This window comes from Apteryx rowi, unplaced genomic scaffold (assembly GCF_003343035.1).
Source record: "Apteryx rowi isolate R43461 unplaced genomic scaffold, aptRow1 scaffold_397, whole genome shotgun sequence".
Classification (NCBI taxonomy): Eukaryota; Metazoa; Chordata; class Aves; order Apterygiformes; family Apterygidae; genus Apteryx; species Apteryx rowi.
The window spans coordinates 330,275-347,004 of record NW_020450496.1 but is presented as its reverse complement, the minus strand read 5'-3'; positions in this window follow the sequence as shown (position 1 = coordinate 347,004).

Genomic DNA, 16,730 nt, shown 5'->3' with positions numbered 1-16,730 from the left:
TACAGACACCTCATTGGATTACAGTTTAAGAGCAACATGAATGTGACATACATATTAATACTTTTTCCACAATGCTTGCCTAATCAGCAAGCAAGAAGAGTAGGTTAACAAGACTCAGGGAATCCAGGGACTTGTACTTTCCCCTTTGCTGCCTGTATACAGGCAGACAGGGAGCGCAGGCACAATGATGAAAAAGCCCACGCGTGAGCACATGGGCACCATGTTTTAACCTGAGTATGATCAGGTCATAACAAGCACATTAACTTATGTTGCAATGGAATACAAGTGCAGTATTCAGGTGAAGGACAAACCACAATTATGTTCCATTGCTCTTAAAAGCATGCTTACAGAGATGTCAGTAACTGACCCTATTAAGGAGTAATAAAGAGCTGTTACCAAGAGATGTGTGTTGAAAACCGTTATAAAATAATCTGAACCAAATACTCATGGCTCCACTCCTGCACAAGAAATTTATTGAGACCCATAGCACCTGGACTACTCTGCAGATTTTGAGTGGCAAAAATTTTGCTTGGACTGTCTGTCTTTCCAGTTGCATTTTATAAGCGGGAATGCCAGCAATTAAAGAAGTAGACACTGAAATTCTAAATGATATCTTGTATAACGTGAGCTGCTCTTATGAAGAGGTGCATAAGCTTACCTGATTGTATACACAGAAATTTAGGTCAAACTGAAGTCTTGCTATCTGTCTACTCTTTCTTCCTAAAGCTTTTTTTCTGTGCGTGTCATCACCATGGCAGCAGAGCATCTTCAAACTGCTGAGGTATTTTTTAGTGGGCATGAGTTTCTCTCCATCCTTTTCAATCTTTTCAATCACTGTCAGCTGAGAGCGTTCTTACATGTAGTTGACAATTCCACTGGTTATTATTAGAACCATCCACGGGTTATTTGACATTTTTTTATTGCTGCAGAAATTTTATTTTTATATATATATAAAAATATAAATATATATATATGCAACTGATTGAAAACCCCATTGCAGAAAAACTTTTTTGTTGAAATCATAAGTGAACATTTTTAATCAATTTTACTTCTTTTCATGAGCCATACAGGTTTTGGTGCCTAAATATTCACTCTGTTTTGTGGACATTTAAAAGGGAAATGGATCACAATAACAACTGTCCATTAAGAAACTTCAAAGGAAAAAATGTGACCAGATGTAACTGGTATGTAGTAGTGGAGGGATTTATAAATGAAAGTTAGTTCCTCAGTTACCAATTGTGTTAAAGACAGAGAAAGACATTTAACAAGCTCAGCAGTATAATTCTGTTTCTGTAGTGATCTAGAATAGAGAGCTGAACAATGGGATTATGATTTTTCTGTCATTTGGTTGTCAGAATTTTATTTTATTTGATGTAGTCTTTCACTTCATTTTATTCAACCAAAACATCTTTAGGAAGTAAGTTCAGATTTTTTTTTTTTTTTTAACAAGCAACTGTGAACATGTTTTGTTGCCATCAATGGACTTGCATACTAGAACTTCACTGGATGTAATTTCGACATTTGTTATATCCTACAAGAATGTCCATTACGTCCTTCAAGAAGGATATTTTTTGTGACTGTAGGTTATTGATGAGCACCACAGGACAGTGTATATAGCAGCAAATGACTGACTTCTGTGCACAGGTTTGTAAAGGAGAAGGAAATTATGTGGAATTATGACAGATATAAATTATAAATGAACTCAGGATTGAGGTTTCAGTCCACAGATGTAATTAGCAGATATGATCACTTTTTTCAGGTTAGGGTTTATGTGACCTGAAATGGTATGTTACTACATCATGACCCATTTCAAATGCAGTTTTCATAAATGGCAGGAATGAGATTCTATTATATTTAATTTTACCAAATCAATTCACTACACTTTGTTGTTAAGAAAAAAAATAACACAACTTTTCAGCAAGATCTGTTTCAAACCTGTATGTTTTATTTCACTGACCTACATTTAATCCTACTCTCTGCCATATTTCAAAAATCTGGTAAAAGAGAAGTAAAGATTATACAAAATAGGTAGACAGTTGTGTGAATTTGAATGCCTTTTGTGGCTTAATGAAAATGAATGATTACAAATGCATAGCTATATTAAAATTTACTAAATTACATTTACTAAAATCTAAATCATGTATGCTTATTCATAGGTAGCCTTTGTTTGTGAAGGCAGTGGTGTTGAATAGATTTTCAACCCATGTAAACTGGGCTCCCCAGACTGTGGAACTACTCTCTTTAATGGTAGTTAAAGATCAATTCCATTGGCTAGAATGGGATTACACAGGCGAGTAGTATCTGCCTGTGTAAGAAAAGGTTGCTGAACTGGGCTATCAAGTTAAGAAAGTGAGAGAATTTGAAATAAACTATTGGATGGTACATTTGTTGGTAGTCTTAAAAGAGGAATCAAGGACTGAATGAGACCTGGAGATTTAGAGATCCTTTGCTCTCCAGGAACTGGTAGTATGGGTAGAACTCAGAGTAAACAGACAGACTGCTCAAGCAGAAGAGGAAAGATTTTCTTTATAGAGATAACAGAAAAATTTTCACTATTACAGGTCATAAAGGAGCTCAGAGGCTAACGGGTGACCGGAGAAGTTTGTGGAAACTTTAAAGATTTCAGAAGGTTAAACAATGAGAGGAGCTGACAAAAACAAATGTGAAGATTAGTAGGTGGAATAGAAAGCATTATAACCCCATTAACAGTAAATCTATATAGGCCTGTTGTGGTACTGCTGGGTCAGAGTATTCCCAACTTGTATCAAATGATGACTGAGTCCGAGTGGTGTGTTCTAAAGCATTGTAAACTTAACAGAGGTAAACTAATTGAGGTAGGCAGTGGATTTTTTTTAAAACAGCACTGTAGATGTTCTGCCAACAACTTATGACACGTAACTTAAATTTTTTTACATTTGAGCTATTTAATTTAGCAGAGAATGTTACCAGGTTGCCACTGCTCCTTTGAAATACTCTATTGACCAAAGAATGATTTTTTTTTTTTAATAGAACTGCACAAACATTTCTGATAAATTTTCACAGCATGAGCAGTTATAAACCTGTACCCCATATAAGATCTAACCTTCTCTGCTGACTGCTGTCCTGCTGGGATTCTTGTAGCAACAACAAAAAGTGACAGGAATACTCAGTAAACGTGCACACGGACTAAACAGGCGGACACTATTCTATTGATGCATCCTGCCTACTCCTGTCACTTTAGCGTAGAATGGCATATCTAAATCATCAGAACTTCTACCCATATATAAAATGAGCTGTGACTTAAATCTGAGAGTTGATTTCTAAGTTCTCTGTGAATAACATCACGATGGTATCAGCTCTCTACCTGGAGCTGTGTAGTATATATATCTATCAGCAGAATTTCCCACTTGTGGAACAGGGTTTCACTGAAGCTATCATAAATTACTATCTTTGAATATAATTGTCAGCTCATACAACCCATTTGCAGTTTTTGAGCTAAAAAATTAGTTCATATACATGGCCTGTTTGGTGTTGATTCCAGTTAGTGACAGAGACGAGATGTTAGTATTCGAGGTATCTACAAGCAGGCCGTGCTAGTGTTTTAGTAGAATGCTTACTTCCTGGTGCAGTGTCCCCTGCATGGTTAGTTTTTCATATGAATGCTACTTTGTAATTTAGGTTCTAACACTCCAGCTGAATGTATTACATTACATCATGACTATTACACATACTATTAGACATAGACATAAACTCTTAAACTAATGTTATTACTAATACTATTAGAATAATATACTGTTAGACACAGACAACTTGGCTACTGTCTAATTCATAGTAACTAGTACTGCATTTTTATAGACCAGTAGACAATTTGTAATGCTGTATTTATAGGCCATCTTTTTCTGCACTTATAGCACAGATCAGTTGTCTGAATGTCATCCCTCAGATTTTTTTTAATGAAGAAAAATTAGAAGCTGATATGACTTGTCTGATACTGTTTCCTCTGACAAATAGTTGGAACTTTCTGGTTGAGAACTGAGCTTCGTTTTCACTTACAATCTGTTCAGCAGCTTTACCCTGGAAAACAACAGCCTTTAGCTTTCACATCTTCACTGACCTAAATTAACTCACATAAGTATTTCATATGATCATATACTGGACTTCTGCTACTCCAGCATATGTCTTATGTAAATTTTAATTTTAATTTCACTTTCTCTAGACCTCTGGAATAGCCCTATTTCACAATGTTTTCTTCCACATTAGGCTCTCCACCTGCCATTAAGAACAGGATAGAATCACAAAGGCACATTGAGTTTCAAATAGTTATCATGACTGTTTATAATTCCATAGATACAGATACACAGTACTGTTTTAATGGCGTTCATTTATTCTAGAAAGAGAAGGATTCAATGCTATTTAAAGGGCTCCTATTTACTATTTAAATCATAACTCTGCAACTTCTAGTTGTTATGTTACCTTTATTGTCTGTATCACCAAATAATTTCATTACCATTGGTGCAGAAACACTGTGAGAAGCATGGTATAGGGAATTAGTCTCATTTTCTTTGAAAGGAATGTGAAGGAGTTTTTATTTAAGCTGTAACAACCATAATGGAACAAGACACAGTGACCAGCAAGATGAGTAGATAGCACCAATGTGTTTTGCCACTAGTGCTATTGTAAACTAAATACTGAGAGGGGTTACAGAGCATAGTATCATTTTGTGATGCTCTTTAGGAGTTTATACTCTGTAAATTATCCAAGCAAGTTTAATCATTTATCAGCCTTTTAATCAAGTTATAATTTAATAACAAGGGAGCTAAGATTGTGAATTCTCGTTGTAGGGAGGTTAGTTAAAGGACTCTTGCAACTGAATCTCAGCCCAAGTTTTTCTTAGTTATAAAAATTGACTGTAATGTGGGCTACCCCCAAAGGAATGACTGCTGAGTATAGTGCTGACATGCACTACTGTAGCTTCCATGCTAACAAGAGATTTGAAAAAATCACTTCCTGGCAGACACATGGGAGTCATCAGTTTCATTTGCCACTGTGTCATGGAAACAGTGCTTCCCATTTGCCATGAGCCTGTGTTGCATGGTGCGCAATGATTGTGCTACCTGTCATGTCATGACAACTGAAAAGATAATAGTTGTTGCTAGTATAGCTGCAGCATTAGGATATGCCATTGTAAAATCAGATCAATCCGATTCAGTATAAGCGCAAAGAAGCAGTTTGACAGTTTCCTCAGAAATAACATTGAATGTGAGTTTGAAGCTTAGTGAAAAAGGAGTTTGTCTCTAAAAAAAAAGTATAATAATTTTCAGAAGTGTCATGACTTACTGGAAGTATAACCACTGTGTTTTGTTTCAGCCCCTACATAGCCCCTACACAATGACTAGTATCAGCTCAAGTATGGATTTCTTTCTTTAGGACTCAAGTTTATCCTTTGCCAGGTATTCCAGACTGCACTAAAACGTCTGAAGTTTTGCAGTCATGCCTGTTCTGTCCCTCTGCAACTTCCTCTAATCACCCTTGCCACAATCTCAAAGGAGACTAAGGCATCCGTTGTTTCTGTCACCAGAAGGGCTGGTCAAAAAATTGAATTTTTATCAAAATTTCAAAGGGTCTCTTGTCTGTAATTGAGAGAAGAAGTCAGAATGCTAGGATCCTGGGGAAATAAAATACTTTTATAGTGACTTGTTGAGATATATATTTTATGCTTCTCAGAGGTCTATTCCTTTGGAACTCTGAGTGTAATATTTGCACTATACGGTTCTTCACACTGTTTGCTTATTAATTCTGTGTAGAAAGAACATCATTTGACCTTTTATTTATATTTTTTTCCTTCCTATATGATTTCCTACCTACCAATTAAACATGATTATAATAAGGCAATCCCTGGTCCTTCCTTGATTTTCTCTACCCTTTGCATATTATGGATTTTGATCTTTTAATATCTGTCTTACAGTTGTTATAAGACATTGGTAAGGTGTTTTTGTCACCTATGGGGTAAGTTGGCTTGTTGAACATATGTTCAGTGGATCTTTGTGAATGTAATGTTGAATGTGGTGTTGTCTGTGATTAATGGAAAACTGGATCAATGATGCATGTGCTTGTTTTCCCTTCTTTTTCTAAACTACACCTCAACTAAATAATGCAAAGAGTAAAAGTCAGCAAACTCAGTTTCCACTTGTCATGTCGATCTCTGGAGAGATAGTTTGAATAAGTAGATAAGCTTTGCAGTTAGCCCTAAATGTCCAGTTTTTATTAAATTAATACAGGGAATTAATTTTAGTGTCTTTGAGAATGTGGAGAATGAGTCAAGGATCGATCAGCTCAGCCAAGCAGACTAATCTCAGATGGCTAGTTAAACAAGTAGAGACAGATAACAATGACAAAAGGTAAATTATAAAAGGTCTTGCAGAAACTTTGCAGGGCAGAGAAAGATTATGCAGTCTCTCCTGTGCAGGTGCAGTATACAGCCTAGAAAAAAAAAAAGGTGATAAATCATCTATGCTTTAAGGATACTTTCAGAAAATAGTGATTGCATTTGCCTTGATGAAAATGGAGAAAAGAGTGTCTACTGCTGTGTGGGACTCAAAATGCAAACTATATGATTATTTCTGCCATTTATTTCGTTTGATTTCTTCAGGCTTATCAGTATTATTTCAGTCTTCCAGTCATGTGTTTCAGTGTACAAGTTATTAAGACTCCAGCCTTGGATAAGCACTTTAATTATAAAACCACATACACATTCAGAATAGGAAAAAATAGGAATAGAAATAGATCTACTATTCAGTCAGGGAAATTGTCATTTTCTGGTCTCTTCTAAGATGTTTTATTTTGAGCATTTTAAAATAACAGTGATTATTTCATTTATATGCAATTGCTATCCTATTTATTGCCTTCATTAATTAAACATAATTCATGGTGGTTATGAAAGGCTGTGACTGCCCTCATATCAAGGCCTGAAATTGGGGGAAATATTCACTGTCATTAAAAAGGGTAATTCAGTGAAGATGTAAAGATAAAAAAGAAATAAAAAAGAAAAAGAATGCCTTTTCCTGACGTTTCATGCAGTTAAAAAAAGACACAGAAACCTTTGACGTGAAATTGCATCTTATCCAAAACAAAAATATGTGAAAAAATGTTTAGTGCTTTATTATGTGAAAATAATTCATTTTTTGACAATATTAATACTGCGACATTCCTGCTGTGGGATTTTTCCTCCTTGTTCCTAGATGCCAGACTTCACAATCTTTTATTATGATCCAGATTTGATTTTATGAGCAAAGATGCTTGTATTTTCCTCGTGACTTCTTCCTTTACTTGAAGGAGAAATAGTAGTTGCATTGACAAGTTTATGTTCAGGGCATTCTAAAAGCTCACTCAATAGTAATCATGTCTTCTGCTGTTGCCTTCTGTCTTGACATTTACTTTACATGGAGTTTAATCTTATTACAGAAAAAAATGGTTTTATAAATGCCCACTAAAGAATATGAGTAAGATACTCTACTACCTTTACTCCGTTGGCTGGAGTCTCGATCTGTCATCAGTTCTCTGGACTTCAGTGACTTGAGAACAAGTGCTGGGTTATATTCAGTCAAGCTAGTTCATTTTTCTCCTCCTCATATTTCCTTTATTGTGAGTGCTATATGAAATTGTAAGTGGCTGGTACATGATCTGCTTAGAGTATTGCCTATTAGATTGGCCAGATTTTTCTTACTATTTAGTTTTGCTGTGCATGTTCATCTTTCTTTGTCTGTTGTTTCTCCTATGGGATAAGCACCATCTTTGCTGTTATACAGCACATAATGCTATGTGGTTCTTATTTGAGTGATGCTGGATGCACTGCTATGATATTAATTTCGCTATGTTTAATTGGAATAAGCATAATTAAGAGTTAATTTCACAAAGGAATAGCTGTATATTTCCATAAACAAAGTAATAGAAAATGGTAGTGGAACAACAATAATAGGAACACTACCTGTACTGTCCAAATAACAACCAGTCTTTGAGGACTGTCCATATATCTCTGCTTTTTGCTTTAGTGAGGATGTATTAGTGAGCTCTCTACTGTTAACCCAAAATCTTTGTGGATTCTTTTATCACTTAGCTTGAATACAATCCTGACTGACTTAATGTTAAGTAGAAAGGTACTCATAGACGAGGCTACCAGAATATATATTAACCATTGCACTAGTTCAACTATATTAGCCTAAATTTGCACTATTGTTGCAACCCTTCCTATTAGAGAAGGCTTTGGATCTGTTGAATATATCCTTAGCCCTTGAAAGGATTCAAGGATAGATTCCTAATGTTGGTTATTAAATCCAGCTAGATCTCTTCAATATAGATACATAAATGCATGTATTTCATGGAAAGTTTAATGAATTCGGGTTGAACATTACAATGCAGTTCATTACAAAAAACAACCCCCTCCAAAATACTGCAAATACCCCACACACACACTGCAAAATGATATTCATTCTGATTACTGTAGTTTCATTTTTCCGGAAGAGAAAACTGGTAGCTGGTACAAAGAATATTCCCAGAGTCTTGTGCATCTAGTTTTTCTTGTGAGTAAATATTCCAGGACTGACCTCAGTACATTTGGATTTGCTGAGATTGAGCAAATTACAGAGCACATAAAAAGGAAGAGTGAAAAATTTGTAAATGTTAATTAATTTCTTCGTAATTACTGTTGTATTTTATTATTTTTAGCCTAATCTGAGTTCTAGTCATGGGTTGTAGTCACCCCAGCAAGAGTGACTAATGAAAGTATAAAATAATGAAGCATCTTCAAAGAGAAGAGAAATGTATTAATCATGAAAATGAGAAAGGGGAAAAAATAACATGAAGAAGATGTAACTTCAAAATCCATCCAGATATGGAAACCTTTGTTTGTTACGGAAACATTTGTTTTATTTTGACTTCCCAGGATACTAGAATCAACTAGGTATGTGCCAGGTAAACCACAGACACTTGTTTTATATTGTAGCCTTTTCACTCAGCCATTTATAGCTCGAGAGATTTTTTGGGGGGTAGGGAGAAGGTTGTTTTCTTTTATCCTAGCATATTTTTAGACCCTTGCCTTGAAAGCATACAAGTGACTTACAGGCACATCATACAGAATTTAAGCAGTTCAGTGCCCTGAGCCCGTATAGCTGTTCAAAGGCTTAGGCAGAGACACTGTAAACTGTTTTGTAGAGTGACCAGACTCTCTCCTAATTTAAACTGTTAAAACTGTAAGGTAGTTACCTTAACATGTTATACAAGCAAGGAGTATGCCTCCAGAATTGTTTAGATGTTGTTGTAACAGAAACTGCAGTTCTTATGTTTCAAAATGATCATTGAAAAGATTATCTCTTCTTATTTCATCTGTTGAAAAAAAAATCACAGCAAGCAGGGTTTTAATGGGATGCTTCCAACTCTTACTGCATATGTAGTTTCTTCATCCCTGTCTTTCTTCAAATAAATACAACCATGTGGGATTAATCCATTGGGTTTAGGTGCACAGGATGATCTACAAACTGCAAAGAGAGAGGGAAGAACATACTGCCTTTATAGCTCTATTTTATTTCAGTTTTAGTGCTAAGGCAAAGGGGACATCATAATCTCTCATTGTAAAATGTAGTTTCCTGTAATCTCAAAATACTATCACTTCTTTTAATCCTGAGCGTAGCTGTTAGAGGTACAATGAGGATGAGCTCTTTATAGTACCTTTTAACCTAAGCAAATACGAACAAGCACAAATGATATCTCAGTGAAGAGTTTGTAGTGAGCACTGCTTCTTCCCTTCTAAGGATTATGTACATATGTACATGGAAACACAATACAGAATCACTGTAGCCCACTGTATTTAGTTTATTGTTCCAGATCTGATCCAACCCTGTATGAGCTTAACAACCTCTACTCGACGTTTCTTCCCTCTTTCACCTACTGATATATTTTCAGCCCTCCTGTGAAAAGTGGAGCTGTGTCACCTGGAGTGGTAAAGATTGCTATTTTAAAGGTTGTTGTTCAGGACACTGTGGAATGTAGGAGAAAGTATTTGTTCTTTAACAGCCACAAGTAGCTGGGACAAAGCCAGATTTGAATGCTGTCACCCAAAGGCACTGATGAAACACAGATTAAAAGCAATGCAGTAGATACTTCCCTTTCTCTTACCTCCTTCAACTTTCTGGTCAGGGATACTTTCTGACCTGTCATCTAACAATTTGCTCTTACTAGGAGCTCCCTGTACCTTCTTGCAAGCAGGCGTGTTAGCTTCAGACTTAACACGGAGAGAAGCATAGTCTCTACTGAATGTCAAACACTCTGAAACAGGTAATTCCTTTGAGATCATCTATGACTCAGTTCAGCCCCACTTAACCATCCTGTGATGATTGCAGGCAGAAATCAAATGTGAGAATTAATATCATCTTTAAAACTAGTTTAAAAATTGGTTTTGAAGGCAGGGGTTTTGTTCTTTTCTTCGTAATTAACACCTCAGACATATTATCTCAGACATCTACTATTATAGCATGAGGTTCCTAAATATTTTTGTAAAATGGTGGCCAGAGAGATTGAGTGCCTTGCTGTAGGATTTCTGTATCAGAAGTAGAAACTGAAGTCTATCATTGTCAAATATAGGCCAATTCCATAACTGCAAAAGCATTTTTCCTACTCGTGTCCAGTAAATAATATAAAAATAACATAGGGACCACCAGAGGATTGGCCCAAAAAGTTTTTCCTCACAGTAAGGCCTCTACACTTTATCATTTGTAAGCTAACATACCACTGTGCACAAGTCAAAAAGATGGCTTCTCAGTGCAGATGCATGCCCTGAAGTTTGGAAGGATATGATGTTTTTTATTTAGCATGGACAACTGCCCATGTTAATAGTGGTCAAGAAACTGAACTTTTTTTGGTAACTATTTAGCTACAGGAAGTCTTCCTAATTTAAAATATTGTAAATTCAGCATTTTGTATGAAGTGATTTCTCCTTTCATTTAAAAGTGCACATTAATTTGGCAAAGTGTTTATGTGTTTTCCTGTTGCAATTATTCTTTCATCTCTCAGTCAGCCACTTACCTGATCATTTTGCAGCACTTCTTTTCCAGGCTGAAATTCATAATTCAAATACAATTCTTAGTGTAAAGAAAACTCTTTACAATCTATTGTTTATTCACAGCCTGCTTTGAGAAGTAGTCGTAAATGTTTTTGCTGTAATTTGTTAGAGAAAATATGTTCAACTTCTGCCTTCCTCTGGCAGTGTTAGGCATAGCAGTGAAAAAAGAGCTTGAACTGAAACTGCAGTATAATGGTACCATATCATCACCCTGTGATTTTGTAAGTCAGCAGCTACTTACTGGTATAACTTAAGTAATTGTGTTTAGGAAAAAGCAACATGAGCATATCTTTTCAGCCTGAAAAATAAAATTTGACCCTTCTAAGTCCTTGGTGCGCAGTTCTGGAAACAGAGTAGGTTTGATCTGACAACTCTTACTGATCAGAAGACTCCTGCTGTGATTTACTAGACTATAAACAAAAAGTAATACTTGTAATATGAGAACTTATAATTGTTAATTTTTCTATTCCAGCACTTCATTTCCACTCACTTTCCAGACAAGATATGACCTGTTTTCTCTTCTCAATGGACAGGTAAATGTATAGGAAGTTTCTTTGTATGCCTTCAAATGGTAAGGAGGCAAATTATCAGTTGTGTACTTTTTGAAAATTTGCTTGTTGATCATTGAAAGCCCCTAACCTGTGATCACACTGTCAGTGTCCTGTGGAAGGTTCCAAATAACCAAAGCTGTAACATTTCTATAGTCAGATAAAAATAACATGGTCGTAATTTTGTTTTTTAGATACAATTCTTAATTAAGTGTTTACCTGACTATTTTTTCACAGTTGCATTTTTGTATGGTGTACAAATAGGAAGTCAAAACAAAAAGTAGAAAAGACTGGAGAGATGTCTCAAGGTGGAAGTAGAATTATGAATGTCATTAGTAACTGTCATGCCGTAAGTTCAATGGCAGCTTCATGGCCCTGGAAAAGTCCTCTTTCCTGTATCTGTGCCCTCTGCATTCCTCTCCTCCAGCCTCCCAGTCTTCTCAAAGATAAAAAAATTGCATAATAGAATAGGTGAATAAGGAAGAGTTTTCATGATTTTCTGAAAGGCTGGGATGTGGTTTTGGTTGTCCAGAATATAGCGTTCGGTGGGCTGTTGTTCTGCCCTAGTATGACGTCAGCTTTCTTTCTGTATGCAGCAGTGTTAAGCTGAGAAGGAAGCAGGTCTCAAATTCTAACTGTCGTTCTGTGTAAAACTCAGCTCAAAAACCTAATTCCTGAAAAAAACAAGTAGGGAACTGAAAATACTGAGAGAGCCTCTTTCTGCTCTCACAGCCTAACACCAGGTGTCTTCTGACGTAGTGCTGCCTGTGTCGCAGAGGTAATGAATCAGTATTTGGTGGGCCATCCTATTCAGTGTTTGACTTGACTCATCCCTCAGACGAATTAGGGCAAAAATTGGCCTGTTGCAGTAGCACCATAAATGGTTCCCACAAAGTTCAGAAACCCATGAGGAGTAAAGACCATGATAGTTTCACTGATATTTTCAGTTTGTATTATTTGAAAGACAGGTATTTGAAGAATGGTCTCCAAGACCTTGATCACAAGTTGGCCATTGACAGATTTGCCCAGTCCAAAGAGCCACTGCCTGGTAGGAGTTGGGGGACATGAAACACTATAATGGGTCTCATATAAAGTAATAGCCACTCTCTTGGACTCAGCTATGGGCTCCAAAATGTCATGAGAATAGCAGAGTCATGGCTAAAGTTCAGCTTCAGCTCATGAACTCAAAAGTACCTTTCTGCACCTGAAGGGAGGTCCAAGAGACTGGATGTCAGTTCATGACAGGGTTCCTCCCAAAATAGCCAGTGCAATCAAGGGATAAAATTCTTATTCCCTCCCCACCCTACCCCAATCGTTAGCTTTTGTGGAGCATTGTGCAAAACCCAGAGTGGGGAGATGAGTTAGGGAGCAGGCACCATGGTTTCGCTCAGAAATACCATGAACAGCAACAAAAATAAGTCTTCCACATGTGAGGCCTTATATGGGCTGTGATGGTGAGATGACTGACATTCTGCTGTCATCCATGGGAGGCAGATGAAAGGACAGCCTGGCACATCCTGGAGGTGCCTGCAGCCTGGAAAGCAAAGGTTTGCAGACTTCAGAAAACTTTGAGCCATATGTGTAGCCAAAAGTTCAGGATACCTGAGTAAGTCTAGTCTGAAATAACTTCCCTCTCCCTCCATCCTGCTTATAAAGGAGGTGCGAGGAGTCTCATCAACAGTAATCCCATTGCATCTGTCCGCTTTATTGTGCTGCACTATTTACAAAGGTAGTCAAGAGTTGAACAATCCCAGTTACATTTTGATGTACAATCTGTCAGTGTATCACATTGCGTTCATAGGCTTCATTTCACTACAACACAGTAAACAAATTCTAGTGCTCTAATAATTCTGATTTTCGCAGAATATAAATAGTTTTGTTCTTTTTACCTCCATTTCCATCCACAGTGCTGAATATGAAAAGGGAATCTGTGATTGCTGCTGCATCAGTGCCTAGGTGCTTTGTGTGACACTTTAAAAGTGAAAAGGATTTTGCTCATTACATCTCATCTCACTTGTTACCAACCTGATTTAAATGATTTTGTATCTAGTGAAGTGTAAGAGAAATGAATTCAGCAGTAGTTCTCTGTGGTCCCAAGGGCCCAAGATAGGCCAGTAGCCTCGCCAGGAGAGAATTTCACCCCCTCACTCTTGCAGTAACTGTTAAAAGTTTATGACTTTGTCAAATGTCAGTAAGAAATGGAAAGTGATGAACAAAATGAAGCATTTTTTTTTACTTATTCACACAGAGATTAATCAGTGTTGGGACATAACTGTTGCACTGCTTACTGTAATGCATATCAAGATCAGGAAAAGCTAACCAGGCTCAGTTTATCAGATAAAAAGAACTAAATCCATCATTTTTAAAGGTTTCTCATGCATTTTCATCCTCTCTCTCTCTCTCTCTCTCTCTGTGAGGCAGTCCATTTAACCTTTTTATTAGAAAAAGTAACTCTTGCAGTGCCTCCCTTATAGCCAGAATATTTCTTTCCACAGATAATTATTTTTCTAGAACTGTTATTTTCTGCTCTATACAGGTTTTTGGAGACTTTGAAATTCTGTTCTTCCTCAGATACTGTTTCCATTTATTTCAACGCAGAAGTGAAATACAAATATTCAAGTTAAAAGTGGAGGTGTGAAGTATTTATGGTATTCATTGGACATGGCCTTTTTACAGTCTGGTTGAAAAAAGGGCACTTTTTTTTTCAGAGTTTGTAACAGCACTTTTAGCCTCAAAATAACACTGAAATGAACAAGCTGATGATTTGTAATTCCAGTGACCAAATGAAAATGTGATAACCGGAGTCCAGAAGGCTGAGCTCAGGGCTAAATAAAATAGAGTTAGAACTAAAATGTTTTCTTCCAAATGGTTTGTTTATTTAATGCAGTATTGAACAGTTAATCAATACATATCTGTCTCTAAAAGAAATCTTATCCAACCCATTTATCTTCTACCCAGACTTGCCTTTGGTCTCATCATGAAATTCAGTAACCGGTGAATATGACTGCAGCCACTCAAAACAGAACCCTTTCCTCTTCCCTCTCCTATCCATACTAAATGTATCTGGATCTAGCCCTGAATTCTTCCAGCTGTACAGTTCTTCAATTCTTAGCCCAAAGGCACAGCTAAGAGGTAAGACCTGAATTCTACCATCTATTTACAAAATTTAGTAATGATTGAAAAACTATCTGGCATTACTTACTGCTCATTCACATTTTAACCTCTCACTTGAAAGCTGACCTTTTTGACACTCTCTGTCAATATTCCAGGTAAATATTGTACAATTCTTCAGTTTTTAGTGACTGCACTAAGTATCATGTGCAGTATAATTCCTTTTTTCTTTCAAAGAAAGAAATTTTGCATTTTTAATTGTATTTTTTCTGTTCTAAGTTACTTTTTAAGTGAAAGGGTTTTTTAAAGTATGAGTTGCATTTCGGGTGGAAATTGTAGAGTTTAGAATGGTTTCATGCACAGCTCTCAGAACTAACCTTCTAAAACAGGCCTGTATCCAACTGAAAGTAGTTTTTACTCTGTGGTACACAATGCTATAGTGTTTGAAGTTCTGTGCTGCGACGTGGTACCCAGCATTTTTCCCATTCAGATTAAGTTCTTACTTTCATTTTGTACAATTTAAATTCATCAGATTCAATATCTGATGAAGGTTATTCTAACACAGCACAAAGATATTAGAAGCAGCTGTTCCTGTTAGTAAATGGAGAGGTCATTTACCTTTCCAGTGTCAACCTCTTCAAACATAAACAGGAGATGCTGATAAAAGAAAGAAATGGTTTCCCCCAGTATTAAATAGCATTTGCATTAAAATATATTTATTTCAGCAAGAGATCATAATATACTATTACTACAGACATGGTAAACAGAAATGGAATTTTCATATATTCTTAGAAACATTTTAGCCTTGGTTAAATGATTTTTGATTGGCTATTTTATGAGAAAATGAATTTTAAAATGCTAAATTGAACGAAAACTAGAAACTCCCATATTCTAACCATCTCTAGATACTGGAACCGTGTAGGTTACATTTTCATTGATCAGGCTGTTAATGTAGTTTAATTTCACACAGGTTTCAAAATCTGAAGATTTGTCCACATGGGATGGCTCATTCCTCTGTGGGTCTTTGTGCATTAGATATTCTACAGTAATTAGTGTCTGCACAGCCAGCTGTTCCCTACTTCCATCTGAACAACTACATATTACTGGCAGGAATATATTTTTGGAATAAGTACTCAGCATGAAATTCATTCCAGAGTACTTAAAAAAAAATGGCTGCTGTAATCCCAAGCACACTAATAATTTTCCTTAAGAACTTGTAGAGGTTTATGAAGGATTAGTAAGCTGGAGAAGTTCATTGAAAAACTGTACTCCAATTTTCAGCCACAAAGTGGAGACAAAAGACCCCAGAGGATTCTGTGTGATGATGTTCTTTGGTGCTGTCCAATATTGACGTTAATGATCTAGGTTGTGCATGGAATATGTGTGGGGAACAACTGTAGAAAAGCCTGTTGGAAAAGCATCTGGATGAGAGCTACTGTAAACCTTTAATGTGGCTACTTCACTGCCATCTTAGAAACTAAGGAGCAGTCATAGTTTGGCAAGGTGCCAGTCTCAGGAAGGATTAGGTGTCAGGGAACAACCCTAGGAACTTCTGCTGTTTTTTGTCCTTGTAACTGATTAGTCTCTCCTCTGGATTGCCCAAGTTTGTCTCTTCTAAACAGCTAATTTTGCATTTCTCCTCTTTGTATTGGGAGAACAGTGGTCATAAAGCTTTGTTATACAAATGTCTTCACACTTTATTTTAGAGAAACACTTGCTATGTAACATGATAGGGAGAGAGCTGGAAGTAGGCAAGGGATCTGAAAAAGGCAAAAAGAGAAAGGTTCCTGCAAAACCTTTTAGAAGTCTTGTAAGAAAATTGAAAAAGTCTATTAGAAAGTAGTGAGGATGAAGCATTATCAGGTACAGGCATAGTTATGAATATGTGTAGATCCTGATATAAAATTTCAGATCTTATATCCTAAATTTTGATGCTAATGAGATTGCTACATATAATAATATAAAATCACATTATATGTGAA